Below are 13,899 nucleotides of genomic sequence, written 5' to 3' on the forward strand. Positions count from 1 at the left end.
GGGAGGCGGCCCCTTTTATACATCCCGGATGGACTCCAGGTGCATCCTGAGGAGCTTCTGTAGCCACACCCCTGTGTGGCGGAAGCTCTGGCGGTGTATCCGGAAGTCCTCCGGGTGTCCCCAATCCTCTTCCCCCCAGCACTTCCAGGTGTGGTGGAAGTGCTGAGGTCCAGGGCTCCCAAGGCATCGGGGCGCCCCCTGGCGGCGACCACGGGCCTCTACAGGGTAGAGCTTCCAAGCTCTGTACCCGTGGCCCCCAAAGCAACCAGGGCGGATGCCCCCTCGTGTTGTGGAGGAGGCACAAGCCCTCCTCCGGTCCTCCTGGGCATCCCAGCTGGGTACAACATAGTGAAAGGTAAACTTCGACAGAAGCCACTCAGACTCGATCGGGCTTGTGAGGTTCGTCCAAAAATGTGCCCATACAAAAAGAATAAATAAATATAGTGTTCAAAATGCCAGGCACATACATCATTTTGAGTACGTTAACTGAACAGTGTTTTTTTTTTTTTAATATGTTTCTGAAGAAGTTTTTGTTAACTTATTTCATTGTATTAGGAACTCATTGCATTTACTATAAATGTGCCTGAGTCGTTTCAATCAATATTAATATAATCTGAGTTTAAATTTATATAATATATATATATATATTCTTCTCAAAAAATTAAGAGAACATATGAGGAAGCAAAAGTGATTGTGAATCAACTTCACCTGCTTTGGTGCAAATGAAAGTGACAACATGTGTACTGGAGAGGCAACAGCAAGACAACCCCCATAATGGAAATAGTTTTGCAGGTAGTTGCCACAGACAATTGTTTTCTCCTTAACCTTCCTGACTGATTCTTTTCTAGCTTTGCTATTGTCCTTGTCACTACTGGTAGCATTAAGCGGTACCTGCAGCTGATTCAGGTTGCCCAGGTAGTCCGGCTACTCCAGGATGTCACATCCGTATGTACTGTCTCAAGAAGGTTTTGCTGTATCTCCCAGCATAGTCTCAAGAGCATGGAGGAGATATCAAGAGATGAGCGTTACATGAGGAGAGCCAGACAGGGCTGTAGAAGGGCATCAACTCAGCAGCAGGACCAGAATCTGCTCCTCTGTGCAAGGAGGAACAGGAGCAGCACTGTCAGAGCCCTACAGAATGACCTCTAGCTGGCTACTGGTGATCAGTTCTGACCAAACTGTCAGAAACAGACTCTGTGAGGGTTGCATGAGAGCCTGACGTCCTCGACCTGTGCTCACAGCCCATCACGGTGCAGCTCAATTGGCATTTGCCAGAGAAAACACAATTAGCAGCTTTGTCATTGATGCCCCCTTCTCTTAACAAATGAGAGCTGTTTCACAATGAGCACATGTAACAAACATGAAACAGTCTGAAGACACCAAGGTGAACATTATTCAGCCTGCAACATCATCCAGGATAACCAATTTGATGGTCAGTCAGTGGTGGTCTGGGGTGGCATATCCTCGGAGGATCACACAGACCTCCATGTGCTAGGCAATGGTACCCTATCTGCTGTTAGGTACCAGGATGAAATCCTCAGAGCAAATTTTAGACTTTACTCTGGTGCAGTGGGCCCTAGGTTCCTCCTGCTGCAGGACAATGCCTGGCCTCATATGGCGAGAGTGTGTAGGTGGTTTCTGGATGAAGAAGGCATTGATGCCATTGACTGGCCTACATGTTCCCCAGATCTGAATCCAACTGAGAACGTCTGGGACTTTATGCATTGGTACATTCAATGCTGCCAAGTAGCACCACAGAATGTCCAGGAGCTCACTGATGCCCTGATCCAGTTCTGGGAGGAGATCCCCAAGAACACCATCCGCCGTCTCATCAGGAGTATGCCCAGACGTTGTTGTGAGTTCATACAGGCTGTGGAAAGCATACCCCTGGACACAGACAGACACCAGAATGTCCAAAACACAATCCTTTATTTCTGTACAGCACCACAATGCCTTCCTCCAACAACTCTCTTCCTTTCTTCTTTTCTCTCTCTCTCTTTCTCTCTCTTCTTCTGACCTCCACTCCCCTCCTCACAAGCTCTGTCTCCTTCCTCCCAACTCTGGCTCGTGTACTGGAGGGAGGCGGTCCCTTTTATACTGACCCGGATGGGCTCCAGGTGCTCCCCCTGATGACACTTCCTGGTGTGGCAGAAGTGTCAAGAGAGCCCCTAGAAGCATTCCGGGTGCCCCTGGGATTTCTTCCGGCAGCACTTCCTGGTGTGGCAGAAGTGCTGCCATCCAGGATTTCATAACCGTCTCGGGCGCCCCCTGGCGGTGGCCACATCCTCCGGTAGGGATGAGCGTCCCAGCTCCATTCCAGTGGCCCACAAGCAGACCCGGGCGGCTGCCCTCTCGTGGCCCAGGGGAGGTATCGTCCATCTCGGGGACCGTCTAAGCATCTGGGGACCTCGGGGACCATCTGGGACAAGGCACATGGAGGACATACACACTACTGTGTCACATGAAATTTGCACAAGTTGGAACAGCCTGGAATTTCAATTTTTTGACTTTGATTTTTGCTGTGGTGTTGAATTCAGCCTTCAATGGGTTGGTGATTTTGGTTTCTATTGACCATTGTTACATAATTTTATTCTCAACAAACAATAACAACAAACATAGATGTTGAATAATTTGTTTAGTTTCTTTAAATGTTTACAAGCATGGGTTTTCCTTACCCATATAATTTATTGTTGCTTAATGCAAACTATAATAACCACATGTCCATTTAGCCTCTTCTTCAATGATTGGCAAGCCAGGACTTGATCGGCTTCAGTGTGAAAATGGCTGTATTCCAATCAATCTTTTTAATTATAAACCAATTCACACTGTAACTGGAAAATGTTAATTGATTAGAAGGCAACATGCTATTCCCTTTCAACCAAGTTAAACATTCCTATCAGTGATTATTTTTACTTTGAGAAAACCAGCAAACATGTTAAATCATTAAAACAGCTACTCCATAATTAACTCACACACAGCTAGAGTGTAAATTTAATCTATCTATACATCTATCTGTTCCAAATGACTGACTACAATTATCTAACGATTTTTGTGACTACAGCTCATTATATTTTTTGAAGCAGCCAGCAAACTGATCGGTTTCAAACTGCACAGGGACACATATCAGTGAGTGACAGTGACCTACCAGAAGGACCCCATCTTTTTGAAGTTCATAAAGACACTGCATGGGGAAGGGGCCTGGAAGCTGCAGGAAAGTTGGCATGGTGCCATAAGGCAGAAGTCTGCTAAGCATTTTGCAAGTATGAAGATACTGAGAGTATGGGTACGATCACAAGCAAAGGGTGGTGTTAAGGGATGAAGTCTGTTCTATTAGGGCATGCTAAGCAATCCAGCTTTCTGTATTCGTAATTCATTGCTTTCTTCAAAATGTGTGACATTTTTTTGTCTCCTGCATCCAGGTTGTACCAGTGGAATTTTTAGTTTCTTCCACTTATCTTGAATTTGGATGCCTCTTTGGTCTCTTCTTGTCTGTTAGAATCTAAATTCAAACTTCTGTTGTCCGCCTACTGTCTGATCTTCTGGCTACATGCCCTGCCCAAATCCAGCTTTTATTTTTATTTTTTAATTCTGTTTAATGCAAGTATTTGTAGTGAGAAGTCAAGCAAAATGACACCGTTTATTGGCTAACTAAAAATATTAAACTCAGACCCCTTCTTCTCAAAAGCTTGCAAATTGAAATGTTTTAGCTAGCCAATAAAAGATGTCATTTTGCTTGACTTCTCACTACATCCATAATGGCTAACATGGTACAACACCCTAGTACTACATGCAAGTACAAAAGTCATGTATGGCGTCATTGCCCATTTAATTGCTTCCTAGAGGTATTTCACCGTCCTGTAGATCCCACCTCCGATTTATAACTGTCCACACAAAGCAGAAATCACGGCCTCGGCTAATTAAGACAAACCCAGACACGAATCCGCCGCACACACACACACGCCCGAGAAGAAGGGCAGTGGTGTGTTTAAGAGTATGAGACGAACAATAATAAAATGTAGTAGCCTACAATACAGAGATCGGGAGCGCCTGGTAACATCCACATCAATCTGACAACACGCTCCTCCCACCGAGCCGTCCTTTCTAACCTAATACTGTAGCCAGACAAGGGTGGTTGTCAGAAAAAAAAGCCGAAAGCCGCAAGTGCAGTAATCACACTTTGCCAAAAGAGGGCAGCAGAGCCTTGAAATTGGAGGTCCGGGCCGCCTCCCGCTGCTGTCGTGCTTTCTCTACTTCCCTCTTCTTCTCACGTTCAAGTGGAGTGCAGGGGTTTCCTGGTTTCGGCTGCAGAGTCCGCTCTTCACTACATTTCAATCAAGAAAAAGGTACGTTTTTTACAATGACGTGAAAATAATGAATAATACACGATTTGCTTTCTCTGTATTTTGAAAGTTGATGGAAATTCTGCCGTCTTAACTTTGCATTGTTGTTACTTTTTTTTAACTCACACCACACTGTTTACTTAATAGAGTGGTGGGGGCTCGCGCTACACCCTCAACCTTCCTCCGCTTACAAGCGAAGCCCAACCGCCCCGTCCGGAGTTGTTTGCACAAGTTCGTTATTGTGGCCCTTGTGTAATTATGGCGAGGTGGCACAAAATATGCGGCGATGGCACTTTTTTTTTTTGCCCTTTACTTTGGGCCCTGCCCTTGATAATTCGACTCTACCCTCGATGTGTTTCCACTTCATCATTGTGAGGCTGCACTGGGCAGTCTGTGGCCAGTTCAGCGCAATCGGGGCCTCGAGTTAATTTAAGACGTGTTTTAGTTTTAACTGCGTGTTTCCATGATTCAGCGGCCCATTCCTCATCACTCACAAACTCAATTAAGCCAACTCGGGGGTACGGGGGATAGCTGATTTCAGCAGCACCAAGTGCAAGATAGGAATCGGCCGTGAATTGGGCGCTAGTTCATCGCAGGACCTGCTCACACGCAGAATGGCCAATTTGGAATTGCCCCACGTTTGTGAGGATATCGTGGAAAATTAGTTGAACACTTAGGCACAAGAATTGATCCAAGGATGCTGGAGGGTTCAGTTGCCACCACAGCACTACCAACTTATGAGCTGAGATGAGTGTCACACAGCTGTGCCTTTTTGTTTCACTTTGTTTTTCATTGTAATAATCTCACTGGTAGGAAGGGAAATCCTTGGAATTTTTATGAATGTTCTTCTTTAGTCCCACTTTGGTCACTATATAAAAAAAGTCTATTTACATGCATAAAGTCTCAATAAAACTAATACACTCTAGACAGACTAACATTGTGGCCTACATTCTGGTTTAAATCTTTACATAATGCATTGAATGCCATGTTCGTATAATGGTCATTGCTGCTGCCTCACAGACTGGGTTTGAATCCCATGGACATCCTGCAGGATGGTGACCCAGCCGCAGACCCAGGACACACTGGACTCGTAATATCTCTCAGTTGGCTTAGGAAACGCCTGAGAAATCCCCAGGAAGAGATGAAATCTGTAGCTGGGGACAGGGGACTTTCTAGGATGATCTGTTTTGTCTGCTGCCAACCACGACCCTCACCAGGAAAAAGTTTCAGAAAATGAGAAGAGTTTGCTTGTTTTCCTCAAAGATCAGATTTTATCAAGGGACTCTGGTGTTCCTCCAGGTTAAGCAAGTTTTAGAATTTTACAGTATGTAGAGATGTATAAGGGACGATTGTTTTGTCCCTCTTTGGTCACCACATAATATTTCCTTCCATTGTTTTTTAGGACTGTTAGGATATGGCCCTCCTTTGTCTGTAACATTCGGTTAAATTCAGGGAATCGACACAACTTCTGGGAATGTTTGTATTTGGTCCTTTTTTTGATCATATGTAAATGTTATATTAATTTTTCATACCGTCCTGTTTGATAGCTACATTGTTGATTATGACAAAATGTTAAATTCATAACATTGGTAGAACATTTAAAAATGTTGTGGTTAGTCCTTTTAAGATTTATAGGACTTTTGAAAATGTTTATGTTTGGTCCTCATTTCCTAAAAAGCTTATTTTGTCAGAAAGACCTCCGAACAGGCAGCAACCCTTATTTGATTTGATTCAGTCACTGCACACAATCACAAGCAACAGAAAGTGAAGCCAGACAATGTGAACAGATGTCCCTCTATTATTTTTGCAATATCAGCACTTGAAAAGAAGGTGCGTGTGTTTTCTTCAGAAGGAGCACTGTAAGCTATGCAGAGAGGCCTAAAAATGAATTGGGTAGTATTCACCCTTCAGGAGGTGGAGGAAGATGATGATGATTATTATTTAAACACTTGTGCAACATAATATACATGAGAAAGTCACATTGTGGTAAATGAATCCCCCTGGAAAATAAAAGTCCACAAGTTATCTCCTGATGGTCCCAAGTGACCCTGGGAATTTTGCAATATAAAATCCTGTTTAGGTGCTCCAAATCAACATTTTTATTTGATATCTCTTCCACCCCCCCATATGATTCAGTTTAGTAAAATAGCCCACTCTGTAGCAGAAAGCGTTTAAAGTCCAATGGCTGTTTAGTTTTTTAAACTAACAAAGTAGTAATAGTATTAGTAGCAGCAGTAAAAGTAGTGGAATTCTTGCATGTCTGACCAACATGAAAATCTCCAGCACCATGATAAACAAGGATATATTAAATACATAACTTTGTTATTTATAAGAAAACTCAAATCATCTTACCTGATTTGTTCTCCTTATTCCCGTTTCTATCCCCCCATTTCCTGAAACCATGTAGAGGGAGAGAGAAAAAAAACAGAAAATGCTCCTTTGTTTTTAGCTTACATCTACTGTCTGTGGAGTGATGACCTGAGTTTGTGTCTAGGTTAAGGTATTGTTTGAAGTACTGGAAAGGGAATGTTACAAATAAACCTCCAAAGAGCATTGTCTGCAGTGTACCCATGACAAGTGTCACAAGTTAAATTTTGGGAACCCTGCAAAGTAATGGTTAAGGGTTGTTAATACTACTATGTTCCAAAGGACATTTGGGACCTTCTGGGACAGCGGGAGGCCGTCGGTGAAGTAAAATTTATTTAAAATCACATTTAGAGCTTCCTTTACTTTTCATATCTGCATGCCCGATTAAGAATGATGGGATGGTACAACCCAACCAGGCATTATCGAGCACAAGGCAGGAAGAAAACCTAGGTGCTGTAATTCACTGCAGAACACCCTCGCACAAATCCATGCTGACTCGTCCAGGGATGGTTTTGAGCTTCCAGTTTACCTAACCTTAAGTCACTGAGATGTTTGTAGAAAGCTAGATTGTATTCAGGGCTGTAGAGTCCGAGTTGGAAGCAAGTGTCGCGTTACTGGTGTCAGTAGAAATGTACTAACTCCTACTAACAGTGATGGGACTAAGCCTTGCATATCCAAGTCTCAAGTAAGCCTCAAGTTCTTCCCTTCAGGTTTCAAGTCAAGAGTCAAGTTATAAAGATTACATTGAAGTCGAGTTGCTGGAGTTAATCAAGCAAGTCAATTCAAAACTTAGCACTATTTTTTTACTCTGGTCTTCTTAACTACCTGCAATTAATCTAATTACGATATTGTGTGTAACATATGGTATCATCTAAACTAAGAATAGATTTTGTCAAAGAAAGCAATTCTTAAGAAGTAGCAGAGACTAGTATATAAAATGTTTAACTTTGCAGTCATTTGCATATACTGTATACTATCAAATTTTCAGTGTCTTCATAAGTGCAGTGTGTTTAATACATACAGTATGTGTGTGTGTATATATATATATATATATATATATATATATATATATAAATAAATAAATTTTGTAAAAAAAAAAAAAAAAAAAAAAAAAAAATTTGATAGTCCCTGCCACCCCAGAGTCTCCTTTATCCATGTTCCCAATAAGCATAAGGCACAAGGCAGGAACAGTACCTGTACAGGGCACTAGACTGTCACAGCAAACGTGCAGACACCCATTAGGGCCAATTTAGTATTGATAATCCATCGATCTTGCATTTGTTTGGACTGTAGGAGGAAACTCATGCAGACATGGGGAGAACATGCAAACTCCACGCAGGGAGGAACAAGGATGTGAATCTTGCTTGAAGCTGCCAATGTGTCGCCCACTCAGAGTACTGTTACTTAATCAATTCTCATTTTAAAATATTGTCATCGTATAATTTTGCATATTTATTAACAAGACATTTCAATCACCTGTCTTTAGAATGCACTGCACTTTCAGTGGAGTTTATCACTTATGTGTGAACTTTGTGGTCACGTTATCACCCCTCCATGACTAAACGCCTGCTCAACAAGTTAATTGGATGAAGGCACTTCCAGTGCCCCCACTGCCACTTTCAACAATGAGTCGGTTAGCTGTACTGACCATCAGCTGAACTACTACTTGGATATCTGTGAAGTAAAAAATTGCAAATTTCAGATTTTTTTGTGCAAATGACCTCATCTACTGCTACACTCACTTGGTTTGCAATATGTAACCGGTAAATTGTAATGCTTTTAGTCCTTCCTTTTTTGTGTCACCGGCACCTTGCTCATGCCTGATTCTTTTAAGTGAGGTTATAGAGTCTGCCAAGAGTCTAACACAATTATTTTTTTTTACTTTGCTTGCTATTGCTGCCTACTGTCCATGAGAGGTTACTTATGTTCATTTTGTGGCCTGAGGTGACTTCTAGGTTGGCATCACAGTGGAGTGATGATGAATAGGTGGGTTTGACGTGATCGAGTGCCAGCAGATTATGCAGTTGAACTGTGAGGTGACTGTGCCAGCATATCACTGAACGAAGTGTTCAAAGTTCTCATTCTCAGTTTAGATATTGTGTCAGTTCATGTGCCAAGAGTGGTTGATTTTTACAAATTAACAGTACATTTTGAGGAAAAAAAAAGTTTCCATTTGTAATTAAAATCCGTCATGGTTTTCTGTTAAATGAATATTTAAAATTTTAAGTTTATTTGGTAGCATCTTGGATAAGAGAAGAGTCAACCTTGGACACTTTGCCAGTTCATCATAGAGATGACTCGCACACTCGCCTCCATGGGCTAAATTTATAACCCGTGATTGGGACAACTGTAAGTTCCCAATTAAGAACTTACAATGTCATGGGGATAATGTGCAATCCACACAGACAATGAACAGCTGAGGTATTCAAACCCAGGAGGTACTGGATCTGTGAAACACTGTGCTACCCATAATGATGGCAATTTAAACATTTATGTAATTACTAGTCATTTAGCCCATTACAATAACGGGCGCTAGAACAGTAGTGCATAAACATTAGTAGGAACAGTCTATATTAAATGGCAAGGGACTTTGACCTCATTCTTTTTGTTGGTCGTATTTTTCTTTCTTTCAGCCTTTCTTTTGTTGATGTTTACTTGCTGAGCTGACCGTTCTTCGTGGGCTGCCGCCGTGTATTGTGTGTCTTTAATTTTCTGTGACAGTAATACTGTCTTGTATGGCTCTATTCAATAAGGGCGCGCACAAAAAGGCGAGCTTCAAAAGGGCGACCTCAATTGAGCGCGGCGAATAAAGGCGTTCGTAGATAATTTAGTTCAAATGGCTCTGGAATATGTGAAGAGCAACAGGTGCAGATCTTTATTTACGCGCGCCTTTATTCGCTGCGCCCAATTGAGGTCGCCTTTTTGAGGCTCGCCTTTTTGTGCGTGCCCTTATTGAAGGATGCCTGTGCGCGCCCTTATTGAAGGATACCGTCTTGTACGTCTGCAATGTACCTTTAATTTTCTCTGGCGGTAATACAGGCGTGCGTGTCGGTAATATGCCTTTAATCTCCTCTGACAGTAATACTGGCTTGTATGTGGCTGTAATATGCGTCACTGTATTGTGTACCTTTAATTTCCTCTCGCAGTAATACTGGTTTGTATTTCCGTGAAACGCCTCTAACTTTCTCTGACAGTAATATCGCGCATCGCCCCGTGCCCCGCGCATGCGCACTTCATCAGAAGACACCCACACACGGACACCTGGACGCACATAGGGTTTTTATATATATATAGATATTTGTACATATACACATGCAACCCCAAAAATGTATTAAGCAGGTTTGAGGATTATGTAGGTTGATGGATTCGTACTCCATAACAAAAGAACAGTTGCACCCAGAGTTAGTTATGTCGCATTACACAACCTTTCCAGTGATGTTCAGTTGTAGCCTTCATTTACATAATTATTGATAGTTGGTGGCATGCTTCTGCAAATGCAGTTGTGACACATCTAGTGACTCGGTCCAACTTGTTCATGACTTGCTCCAACAAAATCAAACTGGTTGATTTTGTCTTTAGTCATAAGTGTGGGCTCTGTGTGCATGAGAGCTTACAACCAGTGGCTGCTTATTTGGAAATAAAATCATTTAATGCAGTGATGAGTAATTAGGAGCACTGGTGTTTTTGACACCATGAAAGGAAGAGATGTTTGTCTGTCTCATGTCTCGGTGATGCCCAGCTTGCTTGCTTTGACATTTCTTGAACCTGGGTCAGCAATAGTCAGGAAACTGAGGATGGACTAATGCAAATGAGGGCACGTAAACGATAAGAAATGGATCAAAAGTGCATTGTGCAGATTTATTCAAGCAGTATCCAAATTAATAAATAGTGCAGTGAAAGCTCTTTTAAAATAAATAAATAATCCAATAAAATCCAGTAACTCTGAGGAAGTTAATAATCCAAATTAATAAAGTCAATAAATAATCCATTAAAATCAAAGATAAAACCAGAGTCAGAATTGTCCTTACTCTCTTCCCAGTGTTTCTCTCTTTATCTGCAAGTCATGCTCCGTGGGGGTGAGAACCTGGCAAAAGCAGTCCTCCTTGACTCCCATCCCGTTCATAGTTGCTCCAAGCCTTCGCCTGAGCCCAACTTAGTCTTCCCTATATCTTGATGTCTGTGGGATCCCTAGGAGTCCCTCCTTGACCTGAGTCAGTCTTCCTAAGCCTTGGTATCTGTGGGATCCTCCAGTCCACCCCCGGTGTGCTTCTTACTCTGTACCATCAAGGGATTTCCCCTGACCACTTCAACACCTTTTCACTCCACTGGCTACTAACCTGATTCTGTCCTTTTCTGCTTTTCTTCTCCTTACTTCCTCAATTTTCATCTCTCCTTTGTTCTTTCTTTTTCTTGTCTAGACTATGGGAGACATCAAGGTCGCAGCCTGTTGCATTCCCAGTCCAACAAGTGGATCCAACTAGTGGTCTCCAGCAGCTCCCATGGCATGTTACCCATCTATTAAATGCCGTTGCAACTAGCTCCTTCCATGATGCAGCTTGCCACATTCTGATCCTTCAGCAGATCCAAGCCACCACTCAACAGTAGCCATAACTCCCAGAGCATCTTGATCTTCTAATAAATGCCATTACGCTTTTGCCTCCCTCCTTCAGCTCTGGTGGGCCCTCTCATCCTTGCACACTCTACTTGGCAGACATTGGCACTATCATCACACAGATCTATTCATGTTGTCTTCGCCCTGTTCTTTCTTACAGCCATCAGCACGGTTGATGCTGTCATTCTCACTTCCTTGCCCTTCTCACCAGCAAAAAAAAAAAAAAAAAATCACCTAGTACTAACCCGATCCCCTTTTATTCCCACCATGCTGCAGCCAGTACCTGTTGATTAGCATGCCACCAAGATGGTAATCGCCCTGTTAAGCTGGTGCCACACATTCAGCCTGTGCCAGTATGCAGCACACACATGAAATAGGTTGTGCCAAAATCAATAAATTATTAAACACTTAAAATCTCCCGACATGGCAATCAACGGAACCAATGGTGAACTCCAGAGGTGAGGGATGCCATCAGGCTGAAGAAGGAGGCTTCCATGTATTTTTAGCATAGGAGACTCCCAAAGCTGTAGAGGGGTACCAACAGACCAAAAGGGCCGAGGCCTTGACAGCAAAAACCCAAATGTGTGAGGAGTTTGGAGAGATCATGGAAAGTAACTATTGATTGGGTTCAAAGAGGTTCTGGCAAACCATGAGGTATATCAGAAGGGCTTCACCCAGTCTGTTCTCAGCAGTGATGGAGAAATGATGACTCAAACTAAGAAAGTTGTCTAGTGGTGTAAGGCTCCTGAACCAATCAGAAATCCCCTCTGAGGAGGATCACACTTGCTTCTTTGGGAAGGTTTACCCCAGGTTTGCATCTTGCCTGAAGAAGGGGCCTGAGCTGCCTAGTAAACTTGCATATTGTATTCTTCTTAGTTAGCCAATGAAAGGTGTCATTATTGTGCTTGCCTTCTCATTGCATCCATAATGGCTACCAAGGTATTGGAAAGGAGACTCCACCTGGTTGTGGAACCTCCAATCCAGGAGGAGCGATGTGGATTCTGTCCAGGCTGTGGAACAGTTGACCAGCTTTTTACTCTGAGGATCCTGGAGGGGTGTGGGAGTATACCCAATCAGTCTACCTGAGATTTGTGAAATTTGAGAAGGCATATGACCACATTTCACGGTTTACCAATCGATCTATGTTCCTAACCTCACCTATGGTCATGAATTTTGGGTAATGACCAAAAGGACTAGATTGTGGGTATAAGCATCTGACATTAGCATTCTCTGCAGAGCAGCCAGGGTCTCCCATAGACATTTACATTTACTTATTTGGCTGATGCCTTTTATCCAAAGTGATTTTTAACATTTATGATACAATTGGTTACATTTCATTTGGTTTTCCATTTGGTTGGAGCACAGGCAGGTCAAGTGACTTGCTCATGGTCACACGGCATCAGTAGCAGGATATGAACCCACAACCTCGGGGGAAGACCCAGGGCTCGCCGGGAGGATTATATCTCCCAGATGGCCTGGGAATACCTTGTAATCCCAGAGCATGAGTTGGCAAGTGTGGCTGGGGAAAGGGACATATAGGCCTCACTGCTAAGACTGTTGCCACTATGACCCAGTCCTTTGCAGCATTGGCTTTATATTCGTTTTATTTGCAGTCGAAGGGATGGGCTGTGTGCATGAGAGCTGACAACCAGTTCGCACTCGGCTGGAAGTATATTGCATATAACGCAGCAATGAGGAATAAGGAACACAGGTGCTTTGGACCTTGCATGTCAGGTGTTTTGAGTACCATGATAGAATGGAGAAAAGAAAAGAAAGAGAGCGGAGATTGTGGCTAAAATGACCATACCCCATAAATCCTTTGCATGATAACTTGCTCTGTCAGGTAACACATTATTGGCTGTGAGAGAAAGGGATGAGTACGAGATTCTTTGGAAGTTTGAAACTGTGCAAGGAAGTCGTCGCACTGTCAAGTGATATGACACCCCCCCCCCCCCCCCCCCCCCCCCCCCCGTTTCTAGTCCTGTAAATTGACACGCTCCGGGGAAAGATCAACAACTGCATTTATCGAGTTTGAAATCCTGTCCAATTAGAAATCCTGAAACGTGATATTAGCTTTACACTCGCATGGGGCTATTTTCAATGTACTTAACGTGTACATCTATGGGGATATGGAAGGGAAACCACAGTTGCTAGAAAACTACTGTCTTCTGCTATCATTACTGTTTTTTATTGTTTGTATTTTTGCAAAATAATTCGCTATTCCTGGTTTAAGAGTCATAATGACAAGCAACAAGGTACTACTTATTGATGTAATACTCTAGACTAATTGCTTTGTTTTCAGTGTTGACATCTCAAGTTTCTATAATCACCCAGAATCCATTGTAATTACAACGGATGTATCAAACTGTGCCTGAAACATTTTCAGTGGCCAAAAATGCTCAGTTTCTATAATAGCAGATAACTCTAGTAAAGGCTAGTGATTTCACATTCCCATACAATATTCTTATAACCAGTGATGGTGTCCAAAACATTTTTGACCAATATATTTTAAAGTATACTAGCCAACCCGCGGCATAGCATACGCCGCATAATTATGTATTGATGTGTGAACACTTCCTG

At 42.7% G+C, this 13,899-nt stretch overlaps 1 protein-coding gene across 1 annotated transcript in view; it reads left to right on the forward strand.

Annotated features, from left to right (window-relative positions):
- The first annotated feature begins 4,201 nt into the window (after positions 1–4,201).
- The window catches only part of LOC114646758 (pyruvate kinase PKM-like), a 79,210-nt gene continuing 69,512 nt past the window's right edge, over positions 4,202–13,899 (forward strand). Inside the window, exon 1 of the mRNA XM_028795090.2 lies at positions 4,202–4,343. The gene's annotated coding sequence lies outside the window, so the exon portion shown is untranslated. The remainder of the gene's footprint in view (positions 4,344–13,899) is intronic.

This window comes from Erpetoichthys calabaricus, chromosome 2 (genome assembly GCF_900747795.2).
Source record: "Erpetoichthys calabaricus chromosome 2, fErpCal1.3, whole genome shotgun sequence".
In the NCBI taxonomy this organism is placed as follows: Eukaryota; Metazoa; Chordata; class Cladistia; order Polypteriformes; family Polypteridae; genus Erpetoichthys; species Erpetoichthys calabaricus.